The sequence below is a fragment of the Eulemur rufifrons genome, chromosome 6 (assembly GCF_041146395.1).
Source record: "Eulemur rufifrons isolate Redbay chromosome 6, OSU_ERuf_1, whole genome shotgun sequence".
In the NCBI taxonomy this organism is placed as follows: Eukaryota; Metazoa; Chordata; class Mammalia; order Primates; family Lemuridae; genus Eulemur; species Eulemur rufifrons.
In genome coordinates, this window is record NC_090988.1 from 12,288,959 (window position 1) to 12,294,960 (window position 6,002).

Here is a 6,002-nt window from a genome sequence, read left to right on the forward strand (position 1 = left end):
TTTTGTTTTGTTTTTGTTTAACATCAGATGAGATTGTTGCTTCTTTTCTTTAAAGCATTGCTTTCCTAATCACCAGCTCTTTCTTCAAACCCAAATCCTCCAAGCACAGGATCACTGGGCAATCTCGAATATCTGAACTCAATGGATGGCTCTCTATTATAGGAAAAACACGTCCAAGAGTTTTTGTTAATCAGAGAGCTTTAAAAACTGAATATAACTAAATGCCACTATATAATTGCATTTTAGTCTAAGAAGTAATGAGGTAGAGGCAGTGGGGAACAACAAGGGAAGAGAGCAATGTCTCCAGTCTAATTGCTCCCCGTGTGCCACACTTCCCTAGTGCCCACGAGGGAAGAGGATCCCAAAGGAAACTAGAGACATTTATTCTCTCTTGAGGGGTGATTGCTGCTCCTTCACTCAGGGACCGGAGCACTGTTGGGTCTAGAATTTCAGTCTTATATGGCAGAGTCAGAGAGAGGGATGTTCAGCATTTCTGGCCCCAGAGCCACAGATGTTCCTCAGCATTTAAAGGCAGAGGACACAGGGGTGGGTGGATGTGGGGCTCGGTTTTCAGCCCAAGTCAGCGTACTTCCCTTCAGTCTGCAAGTGACTTTTCTCTGGAGTGCTTTCTTCTCCTCATCTTCTGCTGGATTATATGCACTAGAGGAAGACAGGAGGAATGTGGGAATTGGCGCTATCTGAGTTTGGGCTAATACTGACGTAGTTGACTCTGGTATTTCCTTAACATATTCCCTGATTCAGGAAGCTTAACTTTAAAACATTAATGGTGATTGCAGACATGCAATCATGTTGCAGACATAATTGCTATTGGAGACTAAACACTATTAAAAGAAGATGTCTGTTTTAATATTGGTAATTATCTATTTTTTTCCCTACATTAAATATCATCTTTTCCATTCTGTTTGATTTTATGCTCACTAGATAATTCTCAGTTTTCAGTTGCACCAGCTGATGGAGAAAGTAGCTTTGTGAATCAGTCACAGCAATAGGTAACACTGGAACTGCTCCAAGTCAACCTAGAGAAACACTGTGGAACAGAGGCTCATTAAAATCAGAATATTAGTATGTTGAATAAAATTTTTAACAAGGATGCGTAGAAGCAGACATTATACTAGGTACTGTATATACATTGAAGTATTAATTTTCACAAGAACCATAGGGATAGTCTTATACTATTTACACTGATTCAGAAGAGATTTAGAGGTTTTTTATTTTTCACTTATCCAAAGTCACAGAGTAGAGAGTAGATTTAGCATTTAAAATCAGGTATTTTCAATCATAACGTTTATTCTATGCCTTCTTTTCTGTACTGCCTCTAGTGTTATCTCTTCATTTTACTTTTGAAGAAACCGGTGAAAAATAGATCACTTACAAAAATGTCACACATTAGTGACAGAGTTGGACTGACTCCTGTTTAGAAGTTCTTTACAGTGTATAGTTACTATCAGTTTCCAATGGGTTCTATGAAGACACTAGATTTTGGGGGAAAAACTCGTCTCCGCGTGGCCATTCTTTGATCTTCCAGGACTAACTAGAGATGACGATGAGGAACCACACCCCAGTCACTGAGTTCCTCCTGCTGGGCATCCCTCATACAAAAGGGCTGGAAAATGTGCTCTTTGTCTTATTTCTGGCCTTCTACCTGCTCACTCTGCTGGGGAATCTGCTCATTCTTCTGGCCATCCTCTCTTCCTCTAACCTCCACACTCCCATGTATTTCTTCTTGGGAAACTTGTCAGTGTTTGACATATTTTTCCCTTCAGTGAGCTCCCCCAAAATGATGCTCTGCCTCATGGGGCAAAGCAGGACCATCTCTTACCAGGGCTGTGCCTCCCAGCTCTTCTTTTACCATTTCCTGGGTTGCACCGAGTGTTTCCTCTACACCGCGATGGCCTATGACCGCTTTGCTGCCATCTGCCACCCTTTGCGATACACCGTCATCATGAGCCATCGGGTGTGTGCCATCATGACTCTGGGCACTTGGATGGGGGGGGTGTCTGCATGCATCTGTCCTCACATTCCTCATCTTTACGTTGCCCTACTGTGGCCCCAATGAGGTGGATAATTTTTCCTGTGATATTCCAGTGGTGCTGCCTCTGGCCTGTGCGGACACCTCCCTAGCACAGACGGTGAGTTTCATCAACGTAGGTGTCGTTGCGCTCATGTGTTTTCTTCTTATCCTCACTTCTTATGCTCGCATTGTTATCTCTATATTGAAAATCAGCTCCGCAGAAGGCAGGCGCAGAGCCTTCTCAACCTGCAGTGCCCATCTGACTTCCATCCTGCTATTCTATGGACCAGTGGTCCTCGTTTATCTCCGACCTGCCTCCAGTCCTTGGCTGGATTCTGTGGTTCAGGTGTTGAATAATATTGTTACCCCTTCCCTGAATCCTTTGATATATACCTTGAGAAACAAAGATGTAAAGTTGGCGCTGAGAAAGGCCCTAATTCAAGGAGTACATAACTGTGCAGAGTAAGCTTTATATCATGACCTGTCTTTACAGCTTGGTCTTATATTTATCTGGGGGCAATTAGTCTAAGTGAGGTTTGTGATACTCAGTCTCTGAATAAATTCTGGGATGATTTATGTCTATCTATTTATACACTCTTTTATTCAACAAACTCCTTTACAGTCCTTACTCTGTGCCAGACACTATTCTATGCACTTTATTAATACTGACATATGTAATTATCATACTAACCATATGAAGTAGATAATATTATTAAACCAATTTACAGAGGAGGAAATTAAGGTACTGAGAGCCTAAGACATTTCTGCAGTGTAACAGAGTTAGAAAGTTGCTGAGCTACGATGTGAACAAAAGGGTCTTAAACTTTGTGCTAGTGCTGCCTCTGTATTGCCAGGATTGTAACATAAATACTTTTAGGTATTTGTTTTCAATTTATATGGAACAAATCTATAGTTCATGAAATTTGCTGCACTGATTTTTACAATTTTTTACTCTATATTTTGATGGATGATATGTGTTCAAGTCTGATATCAAGAAATTCTCTTACGTTTTGGAAACCAGGTAGTACCCCTATATCTACCAAGATATATTAGCATAGTCTTTACTCTCAAGTAAGCATATTCTTTCTTCATGACACTGATTTGAATTCTATAAGAAGGATTACAACTTTCCTTTCGTTTAGGCAAGGGCTGAATTTGAATTCCAGAATTCCTGGACTTCCGTATAGAATATTTTTTCTCATGTAAATACCTTTGAAGAAACTAGGAAACTGCAAAGAAGTAAAGTGAATAGAAACTACTCACTAATCTCACCACTATAAGACAGCCACTATTAACATTTTGGTATTTTTTTCTACCTTTTTCATTTGTGAGTAAATTGGAACTAGAGTTTCTAACTTCTTGTTTAGAATTGTTTCATCTATATGTTATCTATAACTATGTTTGTATGTATATCTATATGTATATATGAGAGATGTACATAGTTGTGATCATATTTTTATATATTTTCCTATTTTAATGGTGTATCAAGCATTTTCAATTGCCACAATTTTTTAAACAGCTTTGAGATATAATTCACATATCAAAAAAATTAACCAATTTAGAATGTAGAATTCAATGTTTTTTATTACACATACAGATACATACCACCATCACCACAGTCGATTTTAGAATATTTTCATCACCATTAAAAGAAGTTCTGTACCCTTTAACTATTATCTCCCTAATCTCCCATCACTCTCAGTAAGCAAACACTAGTCTACTTTCTATATCTCTAGACTTACCTGTTGTGAACACTTCATAAAAGTTGAATCATATAACATTATATGTGGTCTTTTATCACTGGCTTCTTTAACTTAGCATAATACTTCCCAGGTTAATCTATGTTGTAGCATTTTTTAGGGCTAAATAATATTTCACTATATGGATATATCACAATTTGTTTATACATTCATTACTTGATGGATATTTGGGTTGTGTCTTTTGGGGGGTATTGTAAATAGCACTGCTATTAACATTTTTGTTTATATTTTTGTTTAAACATCTATTTTCATTTCTTTTGGGTATATACCTAGTGGTGGAATTGCTGGGTCATATGGTAATTCTATGTTTGACCTTTTGAGGAATCATCAAACTATTTTCCATAGCAGCTGCACAATTTTACATCCCTATCGAGAAGGTAGAGAGTTCCAGTGTTACCACATCCTGGCCAACATTTTATTTTTATTTATTTATTTTTTTTAGTTTTAGTTTTATTTTTATGATAGCCATTCTAGTGGTTGAGATACAGTATCTCATTGTGGTTTTGATTTGAATTTCCGTGATAACTAATGATGTTGAGGATCATTTCACATGCTTTTTGGCCATTTGTATGTCTTCTTTGGGAAAAAATATCAAGTTCTTTGTCCATTTTTTAATTGGTCTGTTTGTCTTTTTGTGGTTCCCTTGTAAGAATATACATTCTCAGATACAGACATTTATCAATTATATGATATGTAAATATTTTCTGTCATGCTGTGAGCTGTCTTTTCACCTTCTTGATAGTGCCCTTTATGCACAAAAGTTTAAAATTTTAATGGGATCCAATTTATCTATATTCTCTTTTGTTTATAATTTTGGTGTCATATCTAAGAAACCATTGCCAAATCTGAGGTCATAAAGATTTACCCATATTTTCACCTAAGAGTTTTGTAGTTTAGTTCTTACATTTTAGATTTATGATCCATATTTTAGTTAATTTTTATAAACTATGTGAGGGAGGGGTCTAAATTCATTCTTTTGCATGTGAGTATTTAGTTGTGCCAGTATCATTGAATGGCTTTGGCTCACCTGTTGAAAATCTGTTTGCCATAGATACATAGGTTGATTTAGTTCTAGAGTCTCAGTTCTATTTCATTGAACCATAGTCTATCCTTATGCCAGTGCCACAGTATCTTGATTACTATGGTTTTTAGTAAGTTTTCAAATCAGGAAGTGTGACTCCTCCTACTTTCTACTTCATTTCAAGATTGTTTTGGTGGGCCCTGTAATCCCGTACATACTTTAGAATCAGCTTGTCAATTTCTACAAAGAAGACAGCTGGTATTCTGATAGGAGTTGCACTGAATCTATAGATTAATTTTAGGAGAATTATCATCTCAACAACATTAAGTCTTCTAATCCATGAACATGTGATATTTTTCCATTCATTCAGATCTTCTTTAATTTTTTTTCAGCAACATTTTATAGTTTTCATGGTGTAAGTCTTTTACTTTTTTGGTTAAATTTATTCCTGGGTATTTATTCTTTTGGATGCTAAGAAAACAAACTGAATTATTTTCTTAATTTCTTTTAATATTTTTCATTGCCAGTCTATAGAGATTGAGTTTTGTATATGGATCTTGTATCCTATCTTGCTAAACTCCTGTATTAGTTCTAATAGGTTTTTAGTGGATTCTTTAGCATTTTCTATGTGCACAACCATGTCATCTGCAAATAGAGATAGTTGTACTTCTTCCTTTTCTGTATGGATGCCCTTTAGTTCTTTTAGTTTTTTTTTTTTTCCTTGCCTAATTGCTTTGGCTAGAAATTCTAGTATCATGTTGAATACAAGTATTGATAGCAAATATCCTTGTGTTGTTCCTCACTTACGGGTAAAACAGCTAGTCTTTCACCATTGCTTATGATGTTGGCTCTGTGGATTTTTCATAGATGCCATTAATCATGTTGAAGAAGTTGCCTTTTATTCCTAGTTTGTTCAATATCTTTATTATGAAAGGGTGTTGATTTTGTCAAATAATTTTTCTGTCTGTTGCGATGATCATGTAGTTTTTTGTAGGTTTTTTGTTTGTTTTTTGATATGATGTGTTATATTAAGTGATTTTTGAGTCAACCAAACTTGCATACCTGAGATAAATCTCCACTTGGTTATGGTGTATAATTCTTTTTATATGTTGATAGATTCAGTTTGCAAAGATTTTGTGGAAGATTTTTGTATCCATGTTCATAAGAAATATTGACATGCAGTTATTTT

General features: G+C 36.0%; 1 pseudogene; it reads left to right on the forward strand.

The window, feature by feature from the left end:
• The first annotated feature begins 1,558 nt into the window (after nucleotides 1-1,558).
• On the forward strand, nucleotides 1,559-2,498 carry LOC138383743 (putative olfactory receptor 10D4; annotated as a pseudogene).
• The last annotated feature ends 3,504 nt before the right edge of the window (nucleotides 2,499-6,002 follow it).